Here is an 18065-nt window from a genome sequence, read left to right as displayed (position 1 = left end):
AGATTTAATTTTCCTAATCCAACAGTGCCTGGCTCCGTCATGTCTACATCTCCTATGTAGAAAACCATAACTCTCACTTAATAATACTTTGGCATGCTTAAGATTTTTGCAGCTAATATTAGAAATTAGTTTTTGGAACTGTAAATATAGCTCTTCCGTACCAAAGAGTTTAATTTAGAGGTTATCCTACTTCAGGAACTTTCCTGAAAGATCTTAAGCCCTTAGGCAGACCTCGGATAGCATTACACACCCCTCTTCTGCAAGTCTTTTGTATCCTTGTATTAACTCATTTAGAAAGATGGAATCAGTCATAAGTCATCGGCAAGCCTGAGGGATTGGGTTTGGAGTGTTTCTGCAAGCTTCATGCTACAACATCTTGGGGTTACTCACTCCGACAGAGTAACCGAGATCACAGGGCTATGTAAAAACCTGTCTTCCTGGTAGGAGAGAAGAAAAGACACGTCTGAATGAGTAGTCTGCTCGAGTCTGGAGAACGCCTGTTTATGTTTTGTAGAAAAGCCACCGGTATTGTTATCTCAGGAGACCCGGTTTGTTTTATATGTGTGCATGTTATGCCTGCTATAACACGAAGCTGGCCAACTGAGAGCGCGACGAGGTACTGTGTCCCTGGGAATTGTAATTGCTCGGTCGGTAAAAAAGAAAAAAAGAACATCGACTGTTGCTGATAATAGCACAAGGTGCATTTTGACAGTATAAAGGAGGAAACAGACGGAGTCACACAAGTTCTGAGTACGTTTTAACCCCCAAAAATAAGAAAGGAAAGGAAAGCCTGGGGCTGAGGGAGTGTTACCAGGAGCGAATCGCTCAGGACTTCAAACACAGGGAGTCATTCTGTCAAGGGGAGGGGGCGGGCGGGGGCAGGCACTGGGCCTCTCTAACAAAGTCCTCCTCTCTTTGCTCCCTCCCACTTCATTCACTTGCAAATCAGTGTGTGCCCACAAGAGCCAGCTCTCCCGAGCCCGTAACCTTCCCATCCCGAGAGCTGCAGTTTCAGCCGCGGCAGCAAGAACAGCAGAGCCCGCGACTGCAGAAGCAGCGGAGGCTGGAGCAGCCTGGGCGGGTCGCAGGGTCTCCCCGGGAGCAGGAAGGCAAGCAGAGGTGGGTTCCGTCTCTGTTGGCGATGGTGGTGGTTGTGCATGCCTTTCTTTTTTTTAATTCTGTAGCGTTGATGGAAGCCAATCAGAGAGAGAGCCCTCTCTGCCCGATGGGTGCCGCACGCCGGAGTTGGGAGGGATGCTCAGCCTGCGAGCCCGGGTCGGGGCAGGCGCGCGAGTCCGGCTGCGCAGGCGGCGCTGCTGCCGCTGCCCAGGACGGGTGCCGGTTCCCGGGGATCCTGGGCGCCGCTCCTCCGCCTTCTGGTAAGACCGATCCGCTGTGGGGCTGGGTGGGAGCTTAAGTAACGGGCCGCCGGGAAGAACTCACTGCCTTTCTCTCCGCCGGCAGAGGCTGCCAGGGGAGCTCCGGCATTTGCAAAGTTGGCTGGTCAATTACCAAGGGCGCTGGTGCGTGCAGGACCCGCGGAGCCTTTTGGGGCTTGATTTATTTCCACCTGCCCACATCACAAGGGTCTGTGCGGGGACTGCTTTGGCTGAGTTACATTTCTTGCCTTTGGGGGTAAAGCAGAAAATCAGGTAGCTTGAGAACTCCTGAATGCTCCCAGTAAGGAAAACTTAAGCTAAATAGATGATTTGGCTCAGAGAAGGAGCCAAAGAAAACTGTTTGCTTGCACGTTCGGGGAAATGCCTGCCGGCTCACAGAGGGAAAGAAATGCTTGGGTTGCAAGGGAAGTCCAACACTGGACTCCGAAAATGGAGCATACTGTCCAGGGAAAAGTCATGTGGAAGACGCAGCTCGCTGGTGCTCTTCCATGGCTGGCCAGGCACAAATCTGGGGGATAATGCCTCCCCCAGACTGGTTGGAGAGCAGACCAAGTGTGCCTGGTTGTAGGTCTCCGATGCAGGAAAAGTGGAACCCCCCAATGCGTTAATCCCAGAATTTAGTAAGAAGGGACGTTGCTGTGTTGTGTACTGCAGCCGTTGCAGAGCTGGGATTACTTCTTCTGTAGTTAGATATTCTTCTGCCAAGAGTTATCGGAGATCTCGAGATGGAGGATGCTGGAGAGGTCAGCATGGTGCTGAGAAGTGTTTTCGCTGCTGCAATAAAATCCATATTTTATGGGGAGTTATATGCAGGTCCTTGTTAGTGCAAAGGGCTGTTCACCTGAGTTAACTACTGAGAAAATTCAAGTACCAAGAAGTTTAATCATCTGAAATAGCCACACATTTCTCTCTCCCTTTTTTTTTTCGTAAAGCCATTTTAATTATAATACTCACACTATAGACATATATCATCCCATGTCTCCCCACCAATCTTCACTTTCACTCACTGAAGCACATAATGTGGGAAATAAGAGATTTTTCCTTCAAGAATATTACTGGACTGGCTGGTGTGCACACGTATGGCTGCTCTGGAGGGGTGCACACAAAATATGGGCTTTCTGATTGTTTATTATCCAGGGGGATAATAAACTCTTCTCTGTGTTGGACGAGGAACACAGAGACATACCTAGAAAATGTACAACTCTTCTAAGAATGAATAACAAATATGTTCATACAAATGTAGCCAAGGATTGCTTATCTCCTTTCTTTCCTTGCTGACACCTTTACCTGAAAAGGAAAACCTTTAGGATTCTACTTTAGGAGGAAAAAAATTCTTCCAGTTTAGCTTGAGCGTCATCCTTTGTGTAATAGCACTTGCATGGCTCTGTGTTTGCTATTTTAGAGATCCGGAAAATAAGTTGTGTGAAGAAAGGGAATATGATCAAGCAAATGTCTTCATTATGTCGAAAGGAAGAGGGCAAAGTTTACGCCAGAGGCCAGATTTTCAATGCAGAGCTCAGAAACTTAAAAGAAATCCAACAGTTTACTGGAAAATACAATTGCACAGGACTGTTTCTCTCCCCCTTTTGTTCTTTGGTTATGTTCTAATTAAAAAGGTTCTGGGGGGAAATAAAAGGCATATCTTTTTCTACCTATTCTGATGGTTCATGGCATACTTTTGAAGCACAGGAAGTAACCAATTTCTTCAGAAAAACATGAGAGGCAGCAGCACATTTTTGAAGGAAAATGGCAATGGTTTAGTTCTACTGTACTTGACTAAAATTATCTTTTACTGCCATTATAAGTGACAGACTGGATTCTCTATAGGGACTTTTAGTCCCTTTATTATCTGGCTTTTACATAAATTTATTGCAATTACATTTCTTAATGCTAACTTTGCAAAGATAATGTATAGAAACAAAATCATTTTCTACCAAATTGCCTACTATCAGAAAACATGCACCTCACCTCCTCCACCCACCACTTCCATCAGCTTTGCAAGTTAAAACTCACTTTAAGGCACTCGTCATTTTTTAAGAAAAAAGTCTATCTTGCAAAATACTGCTCTGAGAAACTTGAGATAGCGAAAATTTCTAGAAAGCACAACTACAGTTCCAGGACATCAAAAGATACTTCCGTATGGCAAATATATCAGTAAGTTGGAACGACAAGTTCTGAATATCTAATTAAAGCTAACTGAGGGGGTGTCCCACATAGGGACATTAAAAAGAAATAAAATGTGACAAATATTCTGAATAAAACCATGTCTCTTCCTAAGGAAGTGAAACGTGTGGTCCCCCCTTCTGGCCCTTACTTGCTTTGCAGTCATGAATGCCAACTTACTAAGGCTGCATCCTTTGAACTATGGAAACTTTTTTTTAGTTGGAAGGGACCTCTAGTGGGTCACTCCATGCATTTCTCCCTGTAGTTCAATTGCATCATGGGTTTGTTAGCTAAGATAATACGTGCATAACAGCTTTTTCTTCATAGATGAGTTAATGTCATCCAAGTACTAGCTTGACATTTCTGCCAGATTAAAATCATTATTTTTGCTATCATGTGTATGGTTCCTCTAATTTAAGGAACTTGGGAGTATTTGCACAGTTTTCTCGGTACCTAGACTTTTGGTAACTTTTCTATGATACCAAATGAAAGCATCAGCCAATTAAGAAAGAATTCACTACCATCAATATTAGATTTTCCTTATTTCTGACCTTGCCAGGACTGTACTTCTTTCCTTCAAATTTAGCCAATAATAAGAATGGTATTATAATTATGACTCAAAAAGTTCTATGCAAAGAAACCCTCCCCACTAAAGAAATACTTGCTGAAAAAAATTTAATTAGCCTTTCAGAGATCCATAAACATTCACAAACATACTGAACTAAAGGCTTCTAAATTAAAGAAATCCCCCATTCAAATAAGCATATATTAAATGTCCAAATGTTGTTTGGATGCATGTATCACCCTAACTCTGTGAGGTGTTTTTATTTCTCTCTTTGATGTATCACAACAGATTTTAGGTAACCTACTCCTTAAAAAACTCTGCCTGGGACTTAACGTAAGTTCTCTAGGGGTGAATCAGCTTCTTTTGCTGACAGTCTGCAGGTTTCAACTTCCAATTTAAAAATCTGTTCTAAAGTTTGAAATGTGTTCCAAATGAGATAACATCCGGCAGAAGCCAGTTGCCTTGTGCTGCTTGCTTAGTCACGGCAGCCCATTCTTTGGGGTTGATCAGAATTAGGGTCTCGCTTATAAAAATAACGAATAGTGACTCAGTCTGAATTGCATTTTTTAATAGTGTTTCAGCCTAGCTAGTGTCTACTGAGCTTACCTTATTTGCTTCACAAAAAGGTGAGAATGTAGATAATCAAACCTTGTCTGGTATAAATTTTTTTCTGAATAATAGTTCTAAATACAAAGACTCAAGAACATCATGCTAATAGGGAAACTGCTGAAAGAAAAAAGTAAAACTCACACACACACACACACACACAGAGCAAGCGAGCGAGCGAGAGAGAGAGCACAAGCACCCAGTTGTGACACTGCTCCAATAAAAGTAGAGTAAAAATATAGAAATGTAGGGCTTGGGTTGGTTTTTTTTCCCTCTTCACTCCTTTATTTCTCTTTTTGTTCTCCAGTGGGATTTTTATTTTACTTTGAAGACAGATGAGGTTGAGGCACTTCCCTGGATTTCAACAGTAATATTTTTGTTTGAGCTTTCCTCTTATGAAGACTAACTGGCCTACATTTTAAAAGTCCTATTCCTAAGGAATGTTCCCTTTTTCAAAGCAGTCATATGAGAAACTTCAGGTTCTCCCTAATTAACTGTAGAGCCAAATATATACAGTCTTTGCAACCCACCATTCACAAAGTAGGAAGATAAGAAGGGAAAATTCATGCAAATAACCATTCAAAAAGCTGGTGCACCTTCATTACTACAAAAGTAAAATGGACTAAAGCTCTTTAAGCCAAAATGGCTGGGTCAGATGGGACCAGGAACAGCCAGGATCTAGTTGTTCAAGACTGTACTAATCAGGAAATTTTTAACTCTTCCAACAAAGAAAACTCACTGAAGAAAGAATACTCTGAGCACAGGTGCATAAATGTAAACTAGACGCATCTGTAGAGGGCGCCGTGTCCCCCGTCCTCACAGAGTCCAGATTATTTTACCTTATTTCATCCATTTAATATCTCTGTGCTAACACTGTTGGGTGCTTATTTCCTCTATTAATCAGATCACCTTGCTGAGATTTATAAGAGGAAGAGTTTAGTTAAAGCCAGAATGTTACTATTAAATATGATGTGCAGTATAAATGGGCAGCATGGGTTCCAAGCTTCTCCTACCATACACAGTGTCATCTTGTGGAAGGAGCATCTGAGGAAGATGGGGAGTAGAAAGCTAGCCACCACCAAGTATGATCTGTCTTCATGGTTCATCACTTGAAAGAACAGTGTATTTTTTCTCTTTCTATAATTTCCAAATTGGTAGATCTACCCAAAAGATGTTTAGGAGACGTAACAAGCTATCGGAATAGAAAACAGCAAGCAAAAATAAATTGAAGAGGTGTACAAGTAAAATGAAAAGAGATGAGGAGGTGAATTTTTACATAAAAAGGAAACATAAGAATAGAAATAGAATCAGAGTTGCTCATTTCACACAGTGTGCATTTTCCACTTTATAAATACTGCTACTATTAAATACAACTTTATAAACAACGTCATTAACATATTTATAAACACTATACTTCTCTATCATGGAATGCAAATTTGAAAATTATCCTTAAAAAAAATCACCACCTAAAGGAAATGATCCTGCATGGATCATACAATAACCAAAGAAGTAGGTTTTTTTAAAAAGTGATCTGAAATCTCATAAGAATCAAAGAAAGAGGTTTTCTTAGTGCTTTGAAGAATATTGACTCTTTTCCTTCTCTTTATTGTCCTGCAAGCTAAGTAGATTTTATACTAACACTGTTGGGTACTTAGGTCCTCTATTAATCAGATTACCTGATTAAATAGATCACTGTGTGATCTTCTGGCACCTGCAAACCAAAGTATGTAACAGTGATACACATCAAATATAAGTCACCCATTTGGATTCTATATGTGGTATAGCATGATGAAAGACTGACTAGCAAGACAGTCCACCCCCAGCCCATACTGCCTGTTAACAAGTATGTCATATATATATACACATATATATATATAATTTATATACACGTATGTCTATGACAGCCAAGATAAATAATTCTGACCATTAGGCTCAGAATTTTTATATATTCAAAAAATAATGATAATTATAAAGTAAATGATAATAAACCTTTAATGAGCTTTTCTACATGTTCACGCTGTTCTAAGTATTTTACATGAATTCCGTACAGTAATAATTATACACTAAGTCAAAAGGAAAATGCTATACCTAAATCCTTTTTATTTAGCCCTTTTTTGGTTAGAATTTCCAGGGAATTCCTGCTTGAGCTAAGCACTTAATGAATGTGCTGTTTACAAACACTTGTGATATCTTAGAATTTAAAGTGTGACACTCTGAGAAATACATAGCAGAAGAGGGCATGGGAATGACTTGATTATTTTGACCAAAGCAATACAGATTTTAAGGCTGAGGAAAATGTTTGTAGGTTACTCATTTTTGAAAAACTACTTGCAAGCGTGCCATTACAGTTTCTAATTGTAGTAAAGAGTATTGTTTGAGCCATTTGAGCATAATTTATTCTCTTTTTACAAGAGAATAAATGATCTTCTCCTGCCTTCAAAGATAGCCTCATCTTAGAGGAGTATTTGAGGAAGGTAACTAAAAATGACAACTATTCATTTCATTGATGGGGCAGCCCACCTGCACAGCACCCTCTGAAGGCAAGCGTCCTTTCTCAGTGCATTTGATATGCTTGCTCTGTACGCAACATTTAGGACTGTGGGTAGAGTTGGGTAAAGTCATATTTATTACCCCTCCTTATCTGATGAGTAAAAATAATTATTTTCTCCTATTTATGACCACAATTTTGTTATTTTATAACCATCACAGTTCAATATTTGTTCTGAATGATTTCTTTACCCAGTAAAATTTCACACCAAAAAAAGTGGGGGACGGCTGGGGGGGCATAGGTGGTTGGGCACCCGACTCTTGGTTTTGGCTCAGGTCGTGATCTCAGGGTTATAAGTTCAAGCCCCCTGTCTAGGTCCACGCTCAGCACGGAGTCAGCTAGAGATTCTCTCTCCCTCTCCCTCTGCCCCTCCCACTTGTGCTCTCTCTCACCATCTCTCTCTCTCTCCCCAAAATAAATAAATCTAAAAAAAAAAAAAAGTTGGGGTGGGGGCAGAAGATACACTATTAACAATATAGTAGGAGTATATATGATTGACATTGATGAGCCATTCTCTGTTCTTTCTATTGCCAATACGCAGAAAGTCATGTATTTAATCCAGCTTTCATGGACAGTGTGATAATTACAAATAAAATCAGACAATGTGAGACATGGACAGGAGCTCAGAAATGGCTTTACCCAACACCCATCATTTACATTTGAGATACCTGATGACCAGAGAGGTTAATGAGTTGTCTTTCTCTCTCTCTTTTATAACTTCTAGTTGTTGGGCAATATTGCTTTTTATCATCTCCACTTAATTACGGCATTAAAAATTAAAGAGGAACTTTAAATCTATAATATTATTACTTATGACTTTGCTGTGAAGGAGCTGACATAGAAACTTACGGAGAAAATAAGGATTTAAACTTCTTGAGAAATTTCATGTGTTCGCACCATTTTGTAAAGTTCCTATTGTAAAGAAAAATTAAAATTTTCCTTCAAAATTTTGACCACTATTTGAAGGGCACATTACAAAATTTATATTTTATTTTTAATGGCTTGATGGTTATTTTGAGTGAACTTTATCTAAGTCAGTGATTCTCCAGACTATCCAAAGTGTCCATCTTTGAAAAAAATAGTTTATTGGTCAGTGATGGGATATGAAAAATTATGACAACCTGTTGTGTTTTTTATAAATCTCAATTTATTTAAGTACCCAGTGACCTTCCCACTTCTTTGGAGTTAAAATGTCAATTCTTTCATGAAAGTGTATAGATAGATTATGTTGTGGTTTTTTTCCCTTAACAAATTAAAATCTGATGAGCAATCCAATGTCAACTCTATCCCTTTAAAAAAAGAAAGAAAGAAAAAGAAAGAAAGAAACTGTTAATGTTCCATGAAATCCAAAAGTCTGAGGACCACTGGGTTAGATAATGAATAACATCATGTTGAAAAATGATTGACCTACTCCTCTTCCTTATTTGGATGAATAAAAAGTAAAGGGGAATTATAATGATATTTAAAACCCAAATAGCCAAAAAGACAAACTAAAGTCATTCAATCAAAAGGTAACCTTGGATCCCTTAATTAAACCTTATGGAGATTAACACTAATGTTTGCAATACTAATACAGTCTTTGACTATATTAACAAGTCCTCCAAAAGTGTGCTTTGCGGACCTCATGGCCAGAATGTGTCATCAACAATGAATCTGCCTACTGGATTACATAGTGGATTATTCAGTGGAAGACAAAAAGTTTTAAATTTATATATAATTTGATAACTTAAAACCCAGCTCAATTTAACCATCCACATTATAACAGAGGTATCTTTTTTTTTTTTCATAAAAGTGAACTTTACATAATTGTGGACAAATTTTCTACAGTGTTGCACTGTATTTTAAGGTTTGCATTTTTACTTCAAAAAGCAATTGCCTTCTAGCTTATAGTGTAGATTTCAGTCATGAAAATGAGCTTATCATATTTTTAGCTGCAAAGCTTAAACCTCTTTTGCAGGATTAAAAAAAAGAGAGTTTCATTAATCTACTATCATCCATTTTATAAAATGTTTGAAACTGCTCAATTTCACATTCAACTAAAATATTCTAAGCTCTCCTTAGCAACAGGTTCTAATTTAACACAGATCAAAATGGTGTGGTCAGACTAAGTAATCACCAATGCAAAATGATAAAATCCACCAAGACTGGAATATGACTGCAGAATCCTAATTTGAACAAAGTTGAGCTACTGTATCTCCCAACAATTATTCTCATATTAAACTACTTGTTTAAAAGTATCTAGTTGGGATTTTGTCAGTGTTTCATAAAGAATTAATTCTATGATGGAGGCCTTATGATAAATTTCAGTGCCACAGTTTCACTCTCTGACTCTTATCTGCCTTTTTATCAAAAAAAATATTTGGGCAGGTCCTAATTAAGACAGCAGAATCAAGGGATCAGTTACTGATTAGTGTCATCAAGAGGAGGTGATCCCAAGCCTCCAGATCCAGAAGGTACTAACTCTGCAGTAAGTTTTGCATTCAAAGAAAGTATATTTACCTGCAGGTCAACTACCTGCCAGATACAGATTTCGTATTTTAAAAATTTGTCTCACGATACCTGCTTTTCTTCCCCAAGTTTGCTTGTAATTCTCAGATGCCACATTCCAAAATATCTTTCTAAATAGCACCACGGTTTTTCTTAAAAACTCTCCCCACTGAATTTAAATGTGTGTGTACTTTGTGTTCTAAAAAACAATGGAATTAAATTGAAGAGATCACCATGATAGAGGGAAGGACACTGCAAGATGTCTGGTGAATAACCGCTTTCTCACCAAACAGAACACTAAATAGGACTGTTACTTTAAGATATGAAGGTAAAAGCTACGAAGAGTAAAATGCTCTCAAGCGACGGAGTTTAATGTGATGTAATGAAAGATTTTTATATAGTGGACAGAGAGGGGAGAAATAATTGAAACCCTATGCAGGATTAATTGGGCTCTGAAGAGCAAGAAGTTTGCTTTGCACCCTGAATGTTCTAAACATTTATAGAGCATATGTTTGCTTCCCAATTTGTCACTAAACTAAAATGGATTTTTAAAAGGCTTTTTTTTTTCTTTTTTTCTCTCTATGACAATCTTTTCACCATGGCTGGTTAGAGAAACTAATCACAGAAAACAAGAGCCAAACTTGCCCTGCTTTGTAATTGAGAAATATACACTAATCTCATAATGTTATTAAGAAAGACTTTAAAGCAAGGAGTGAAATTTAGGCTGTCTGTTAAACTCAACAATCCAAAAAAACAGCCATGCGACTCCAACCGCTCAAAAGATACTGTGCTTGTCAAATACTTCCCAATTTAGGTTTTACCTGATTGACAAGTACTCCTAAAAACAACGCCAAGACTTTTAGAAAATTCTTTACTTGATTCCCTGCACAGCAAAAGACCACCTGATCCACATATAAGATGCCTTATGGAATAAATTCAGGTTGGGGAGAAAGAAGAAATGGTTTTAAAATATCACTTCTCCATCTCCAGATCGCAGTTTTAAAATGAAAGCATAACTAGCAACTACAATCACACAGTGAGGGCTCAATAAATACTTACTGGGTGAAATTCTCATACAAGCTGCCAAAGATTCTCTTAAATAAATATTTTCCCAATTTATTTCCTTTTCAAGCTCATTCACACTAGTGAAAAAAAAATAATTTTTCTATCCCATACTAATCATTTTTAATAATTCTGACTCCTACACAAGGAGCCGATTTCAAAGGAAACCCTATCCATGGTGTCCCAAGAGCTAGAGGGACTAAGCATGTAAACAGAGCTTGCCCAGCTTCAAAATCGGGCCACCAGACCTCTTCTTCCCTCAGGCTGACTTTTTATTAAACTTGGTATGAAACAATGTTGCCTGGAGCCTGATTAACAATTTATGCCTTCCTAAACAGATTAGCAAGAAGTCTGTCATTTTGATTTTTTAATTCTTAATTTCTGTTTGGAAACAGGAAGTTCCTCTGAGTTTACACTCTCAATATATTTTTTTAAGAATTCAAGCATAAAATAAACATTGTTCTTCTGAGATTTTTTCTTTTACAGTTTTAGCATCCATGCATGTTACTATATGTTTTCTATGATAAATAAAGCAACTGCTTTTTTGCTAAATGATTTTTTTCACCTCTCATTCAAATAATCATATATGTTCTTTTAAAAATACTGTGAAATAAGAAAATACGAAAGATAATTGGGAAAACTGAGTAGGGTAAGAATAAAAGCTAACACTTAGCACTTACAATATTCCAGGCACTGTTCTAAGTGTCTTACAGGAATGGTCTGATGTAAATTCTGTCAATCCTCCTGATTTTAAAGACTGGAAAACAGAGTGGTTAAGCAACTTGCCCAGGGTCACACAGCTAGTATACTTGACCCTTGAATAACACAAAGGTAAAGGGCACCATCCCACCCAGAGTTGAAAATCTGTGTATAACTTTCAAGTCCCCCAAAACTTAAATACTAACAGCCTACTATTGACCTACTAATAGCATAAAGAGTCGATAAGCACGTATTTTGTATGTTATATGTATTATATACTGTATTCTTATAATAATGTAAGCTAGAGGAACAAATGTTATTAGGAAAATTATAAGGAAGAGATAATACATTCACAGTGCTATACACTATTTATAAAAAAAAATTTTTTTAAACCACACATAAGTAGACCCACACAATTCAAACTCATGTTGTGCAATGGTCAGCTGTACCTGTCAGGGCTAAAGTTAAATCCAGCTTTGATGGCCATACTCTTAACTACTGAACTCTTGTGCCTTTTATGCTTAATATGTACATATGTATATACATATATATATATATATATATATATACTCAAATAGATGACAGAGAGACAGACATAGATAGGTAGGTAGGTAGACAGATTGAAATGTAAGTATCTGAAATCCAAAATAATGTCAAAAGTATGGGGATATACAATGTATATATGTAACATGTCCACCATTTCTCAGGATTCAGAAATATAAGTAGAAAGAAAACAAGAAAACACATCTTTCCTTTTCATCCCTCAATGGATATATCAGTATATTTGCATAACAATTAATGATCAATTAATCATAGCCCAAAACAGCAGATATCATCAAGCCCCATGAAGTCTTTTAGTTTTAGGCCTGGCTATTCACTTTAATTTGAATCAGTCTTGCAACCACTTAATGCTGGTCCCAGAGGGAACGCAGCAAGAGTATTTGGGAGGTTCAGATTCATCATTCATTAATTTATTCGTTCTGTAATATTTACTGAAGGCCTCCTGTGTCCAATGCAGGAAGGATAGACAGTGGACGGCAAGACAAACATGCACTAGCAATTTGGAGGAAACAGATGCTTTCTTCATACTCTATACCAGATAAACCCTATGTGGACTAAAGATTTAGGATTATAAAACAAAACTGCAACTTTATTAACCAACAATTAGGTACATCTCTATTTACAATGTTGAGAAAGTAACAGAACTGCTAAACGTGAAGCCAGAACTTAAAAACAAAGTGAAGGAAGACGGCATCATTAGAACACATGCTCTATCACCGGTAGGCCAGTAGTACCAGCTGGGTAGGTAACGACTATGACACTCAGAGCTGATTATGTTTTGTCTTCTCCCCAGTTACATCTTATATGAATATAGAAATTAGCCTTTAATTTCAGGTTACATTATGATCTGTAGGGTCTCTATTCCTTTTTTAGGTTTGGCTTTTGACCTTCCACCCCAGCTCAGAAACAACCACGCATCCAAAACCACTCATACCAAAAGCTTATCAGAGTTTTATTCTTGATAGTGTGCCTCAGAATACTCACGGTGTTTCTACCACCAATCCCTAACAATTTCACTGGTGAGTTTGCTGTACAGCATAAAAGCCTTACATATACTAACCAGTAGAAATTCATTCGGCAAGAAATCACTTTACACAACAAGACTAGTTGAAATTAAGGTTCCGGCGATAGAATTTCAATTCAACTCAATAAGCATTTAACGAACAATTTTGTACAAGGCATTGTGTCAAGTGCCATGGGTAACACCATGCTCTGATGTCAGGTTGGTTCCAATATGCATTAAACATTATATGACGCCTCAAAACTGCCATTTTAGAAACTTATTTAATGAACAGATAGGTGTTCTGTCAGGATTGAGTCTTTTAGTCATGACCAGATTAGGATTTCCCTTTGCTAAACGCTTGTACTAATATTCAGCTGCTGTGCACCAGAAGAGATGTTCTGGGTGCTTCCCTCTGGCAGCCCCACTCATCTTCACCTGGCCAAACCTTATTGGGTCTTCGGGAAAAATGGCAAAAGTCTATTTCTCCAAGTTTTCTCTGACCTTTACTCACCTGTCCTGCTTTTGGCTTACATTCTCGCTGTATGCTTCCCTACTAGCCCTTACTTAACCTAAATGCAACAGTAAACACATCTTTCCAAAAGTCTCTGCATGATCATCTAGGTCTCACCTGTAAGCATCACCTGTGAGCATGTGGAGAACGAGGCCTGTAGGTGTTACTTTTACCACTGAGGCCTACCGCTGTTTTTGACATATGGCAGGAACACATTTTTCTAGACTACATTTACGTGTTTTTATATTATTCATGTTGGATGTTCGTTTTCTTTACTTACATTCAGATTTCCTTTGGACACATTGTGGGAATACACTTAAGAAGCAAAAAGTCAGTGCCAGCCTTCCAGACTGTCCAAGCAAAAGGGTACACCAAATGGAAGGGTGATATCTCTACGACAACCTTGGTGACTTTGGCCAAATATCTGAAACAGTTACAGACCCTGTAACTGGTGGGTCTCCTAATACAACACTTGAGTTTTTTTATTTAGGATTTTTTCTTATCTAAAAGTTGACATTTTTTTGGTCACTCTACACCAAGGCATAGAATTGTTTACAGTTTTTATTTATGTGTTCCAGTTGAAAACTGTGGCCATGTATTTTCTCTCTTTTGTGTAGGCTAGTCTGATAAACCTTGATTATCTTTTGGCTTATAATCCACCCACAGTAGTACATCAAACTGAATCTACCAAACAATCTGTGGAACGTTCTTGTGTACATGTTTTGTGAGCAAAATAATTTTTCCCTTAAATTTCTACCCTGAAAATGTGTCTTGAGGTTCTATAAGGAAGTTTAATACAAGATTCTACATACCTTGTTATAACCTTGAACATGGCTGTACAAAATAGATTGAATTAAATTCAACTGATTATGTAGTCCTGTTTCATTCCTTAAGTGGCAGTCAATGCATGGAATAGAATCTTCATGAATATTGCTTGGCAATGGAATACGCACTCAGCCCAGCTCTATCTGAGCATGCCAAATGTTTTGTAAAGTTGTGAGATGAAGTGGGAGAGGTTTGGATGATGTTCTTTATACTTCCCGTTTTAATGTGATATCCATCAGCCTGAAGTCAAAGGTACATAGAGAATTTTAAACTTACTAATCAATACAATAGTTTGTTTTATGTAAGTGGATTTTCTAGATGAGAATATGTATGGCGGTATATCCTTATCAAATTTTTCTATTACATCTCACCACTATGGGACATTGTAACTTCTGAGGAAAAGGAGTAGAAACTAAGGGTTCAGAAAAATTAGAACAGTGGTTCCCAAGATTCTTCTCTGCCTCTCAACCATTCTCTTCATTAGTACTTTCCAATCAGTAACATCACTCATTAACACAAGTAATCTAAACCGCTTAGGGCCAGTCCTCTCCCCATACTCACATCCCCAACTTGAGAATGGTTAAGTAGAGAATTAAAGGATTTTCAGGAGTGATTAAGCTAGTGGGAGTAAAGGGGAAGCCAATAAGTAAGCCTATTAACAGAGGAAAGGCGATCAGAAAAGCAAGATACAGTAATTCATGTTCAGCATCCTAAAGATCTGATTACTTCGTACTCTAAGTGTTTTCAGCCTGTGTTAGGATGCTTTGGTTTATGGGTAAGAGTAAATCCCATTTCAAACTGCATTAAGAAATAAATAAAATTATATTTTACATGACAGTCCATAAGAAAGAAGGCTTCAAGTGACTCACACACCTAAGCAGTGTGTTCAAAAACTCAGAATCTTTCTGTCTCTCCAACCTCCCCCCCACCTTGGCATCAAATTCACTCAACCACGGATTTCTCTCAGATTTTCACACAGCTACCAGTGACAAGTGGGGCCACATACTTCCTTATTGTGTAGCAGAAGACAGAGAAACCTCTCTCACAATCAAGAATTAAGGGCAATGCCCTTCAGTCTGACAGTCCGATTAAGCCAATTTAGGTCATGCAACCACTCTCAATACATTATTAATTGCTTGGAAATCTCATGTGCTAATTGGCTTTTTGACTAAAGATCCATTCTTGGGATCAGTTTCCCTTGATTCGCGTACTGTATTATATAAATGAGGGCTTCAGTGGGATTCAGTTTCATAAACTATAGCTTTAGGGGTAATAAATAAGACCAAAACCCACCTATTCCATCAAGTGAGGGTCACCTGAAAAATGGCATTTTTAAAGCGATACTTAAACCATCTGAATGACCTCTATTCCTATCTCATTTTACTCTGCATGTGAAGCAGGTTTCGGGTGTATTTGTTTTGGGAATAGACTGACTAGAAATTCATCACTGTCCAAAAAGAAAACATTTTTTTCATCTAGCCATTTGAGGCTTAACTAGCTGGAAGAAAAATATAATTTCATTTTGTTCCCATAGTCTCATTTAGAAAATAATCTTAAGAGATTCAAAGGACACCATGCCATGTGAGCACTTTCCTTGCTCTCCGGGGCTTGGCCCGGACTTTAACTTTTCTAGCATGTTCTGAATTGATTCCTAAAGCAACATTTTTGCCTTTAGCACTGTCCTAACCACTGGAGCTTTAAGAAAACTTTAAAAAGTGTTGCTTAAAAATAGCATCACAAAACAATTTTCTTTTCTCTTTATTGCTAAAAATAACCTGAATCTTTCCTTAAGAACCTTTTTTTTAGGTTTTATTTGAAAGGCAAGCAAGCTGAAATGCAGATGTTTATCTAAATCCAACTCAAAACAGTAAGAAATAATTACAAAACATAAAATGAGAACCCAAGAGAGTTCTGCCCCTGTTGTTCAGGTAATTTTAGGCAAAAGTAAGGTTTTGAGATTTTTTTTTACAAATGCATTAATGTGGATGTGATGTATGCCACACACAGGATGTTCCTAAAACATCCTGTAATAAAGTCTAAAATCTTATATTTCTTTTCCTAATCTTATTTGTATTCCGTTAGAGCTGACCTTGCCACACTGTGAGTTCACCTATCTGCAAATGTTTAACTATAACAAAGATGTCTCACTCCCTCTGTTTTTTTTTCCCCTAGCAATTTGGGGGCAGAATTAAAAAACCAAGACCACAAAAGTTCTGTATTTAATGGAGATGAGTAATGTAGGAAATTTTGAGGAAAGGGGGCATCTTTATCATTGAACTCCTAAACTGTCCTACTTTTGCATAACAAAGGGAGTCCCAAGTTCACTGTATTGGTACAAGCGGCAAATGACCCTGTTGGACATTGCTCTTAGTGCGATTTCCTCCAATAAAATGACAATAATGGTAGTTTCAACTTCATAACGGTGTTTTGAGGAGTTACCAAGATAAGGCTGAGAAGACCTTTAGCAGAGTGCCCAGCGTGTAGAAAGCACCCCGACATATGTTAGGTGTTTCTGCTGCTGTTACTATTGTCGTTATCATTATTTCTTCCAAATTTTCAATCAAATCAAGGTTTTGGGGGTATTTTTAATATGCTGCAAGCTATTTTTTTTTTTTAATTTCACTGATTGGAATGAAGCACATTTTTTATGTCACAAATGTAATGTGCCACTGGGGGCAATATGCCCATAATTCTACTCACTGAGCCGTGTTTTGGCTGACACAGTGAATGTGCCAAATGTGGCTTAAATTCAGAATTTCCTCAGAGCCTCTTCAGCATTGTTCCCCAGAAAATCTGCAACCTGAGCTGGGCTCCTCATTTGCGGTTCGCAAAGGTGTGAACTAACTGTGGCCAAAATGAAGTAAAAAACCATAGATGCGAATTTTCTCGAGCACTTTGTTGGCCCCGGCCTGTGAATGTTCCATTAACCGTGTTTGCCAGCCTGCCCTTGTCCATGTGGTAGTGACTGAGGCAAAGCAAGGGCACCAGCAACACACGGCGCCTACGTCGCCGGCTCGTGCGCACGCACACACACACACACACAAACACACCACCCCACCCCACCCCCGAGAACACCACAAATACAATGGTGGTTCCAGTTCAAGATGGCGGTCTAAGTGGGTCCTAAATTTGCCTCCTCCCACAAACACACCAAATCTACAGCTACATATGGAACGGCTTCCGCTGAGAAACACCTTAAAAACCGGCTGAGTGACTCCTACCAGCACAGGCCACATGGAAGGCCGGGCACATCCTCCCGTTAGCCCCAACCCCGACGCAGCCAAGGCATCAGTCAGGAGACAACTCAAAACGAGGAGCCTCTCCCTAAGCAGCAAGAGGTTGGAGCCTCCCACTGCTCATCCCTCGTTCTTAAGACCTGCATTAGAGAGACAAGCCCCAAGCCCGGTAGCTTGGACAACCAGCAGGGTTCCCGACCCCGAGAGGCACGAGGCGGAAAGGATGTGAGAAACCGCGACTCTGACAGGACTCCCGCGCTCAGACTCACCAGCCCCAGGGCCCAGACGGGAAGCAGCCGATGCACGGGCCGGGTCTGTGGCGGTGTGGACAGGCCCCTTTGCTTGTCCTGGAGCTGCAGCCAGAGGAGCAGGCGTCTGCTCAGATGGACCTGCGAGCTC

At 38.8% G+C, this 18065-nt stretch overlaps 1 protein-coding gene across 2 annotated transcripts in view; it reads left to right on the top strand.

Moving 5' to 3' along the window:
• The first annotated feature begins 1014 nt into the window (after positions 1-1014).
• The window catches only part of CDH6 (cadherin 6), a 120347-nt gene continuing 103296 nt past the window's right edge, over positions 1015-18065 (top strand). Inside the window, exon 1 of one of the 2 annotated variants that reach the window (XM_008692676.1) lies at positions 1015-1119. The gene's annotated coding sequence lies outside the window, so the exon portion shown is untranslated. Of the gene's footprint in view, positions 1120-1315; positions 1380-18065 lie in introns of those variants that run through there. The other variant, XM_040630524.1, reaches the window with a different exon arrangement.

The sequence above is a fragment of the Ursus maritimus genome, unplaced genomic scaffold (genome assembly GCF_017311325.1).
Source record: "Ursus maritimus isolate PB19 unplaced genomic scaffold, ASM1731132v1 scaffold_15, whole genome shotgun sequence".
In the NCBI taxonomy this organism is placed as follows: Eukaryota; Metazoa; Chordata; class Mammalia; order Carnivora; family Ursidae; genus Ursus; species Ursus maritimus.
This window is presented reverse-complemented; position numbering and strand designations above follow the sequence as displayed.